We start from the raw sequence: 1059 nt of genomic DNA on the forward strand, positions 1-1059 counted from the left end.
AATCCCTTAAATCAAGCACAAGATAAACCCTACAAATGGGGTTTATCAACCTCCCCACACTTAAACCAAGCATGTCCTCATGCTTAAACCAAGAATGAAGCAAAGGGTATGGCATTTATTCAATGGAACTAACTAAATGCAATCTACCTATATGCAACTATCTACATGAATGCAATTGCTTGGTCAAAATAAATCAATTCCCAAGAAGCATATATGCACAAGGGCAAAAGGTATTAACAACCATGCCAAACCACAATTGAATTGAGCTATTAAATATTTTTACAAACTTGCATGAAAATTATGATCATAGGTGAAAACATGTAATTGAGCAATCGAACCCTCACCGGTAGTGTTTGCACTCTATTCGCTCAAGTGTTTAGGGTTGATTCACTCAATTCTCTCCTAATCATGCTTTCTAAGATTTGTTTTTCTTCTAACAATCGACATATATTTCATGCATGCATACAAGTATCATGGGGTCTTTTCTTTGGGTTGTAATGGGGTTAGGGTCAAGGTAGGATGCATATTTGGTTAAGTGAGCTTGAGATTTGAATCTTTGATAAGCTTAAACTTTCCACCTAACCTATGACATCCTATACAATTTCAAAGCTAGCCTAACTACCCATTTTTCACCTTTTCACATACTCATGCATTTTCTTTTTCATTTCACAACACTTATGCATTGATCTTATTGAGCTTCGCTTTGGGACATTTTGTCCCCTTTTTATTATTTTTCTTTTTTTTTTCTTTCTTTTTCTATTTTTTTTCTTTTCCATATTATTTTTCTTTTCTTTTTCTTTTGTTTTTCTCATTCATTTTTTTTATATAAGAGCATCAATGCATAAGGTCTTACATTTGATCAATACATGAGTATGTACCCAATTCCCAATAATTTCAATAAAAATACAAAACTACCTTTTTATTCACCCAATGTCCCAAGATTCCCACACTTGAATAGTACTCACACACACTAGCCTAAGCCAATCAAAGATCCAAATTAAGGATATTTATTGTTTTTCGCTTTAAGCTTGTAATGTGCTAAAATTAAGAACAAGTGGG

This window comes from Arachis hypogaea, chromosome 6 (genome assembly GCF_003086295.3).
Source record: "Arachis hypogaea cultivar Tifrunner chromosome 6, arahy.Tifrunner.gnm2.J5K5, whole genome shotgun sequence".
NCBI classification, from domain to species: Eukaryota; Viridiplantae; Streptophyta; class Magnoliopsida; order Fabales; family Fabaceae; genus Arachis; species Arachis hypogaea.